Here is a 308-nt window from a genome sequence, read left to right as displayed (position 1 = left end):
GTTAACGAGGCGTTGTGTTTATCGCCCCGCAAAATCACATGGATAAGTAAGGGATTATTCCAGGGTGATACAGATGCTCCCCTTAGAGTTTAACACGAAGCATTCCCTCAAAAAGAGAATCGTCTTGGGTTTATTTCAAGTATCCCTCCTCTTTTTAATAAAAATAGGGAAGATTTTTTTTCAATAGTTTGAGAAACGAATACTTCCCTTGGTTTCTGCCCCCGGGCCCTTTGCCAGGGAAAAAACCCCAAGTTTTTAAAAGCTATAGGAATGAGGAAAAAAAAATAACGTTGCGAAGTGGATGCTGT

The sequence above is a fragment of the Penaeus monodon genome, chromosome 24 (assembly GCF_015228065.2).
Source record: "Penaeus monodon isolate SGIC_2016 chromosome 24, NSTDA_Pmon_1, whole genome shotgun sequence".
Lineage (NCBI taxonomy): Eukaryota > Metazoa > Arthropoda > Malacostraca > Decapoda > Penaeidae > Penaeus > Penaeus monodon.
Note: the sequence above shows the minus strand (reverse complement) of the source record.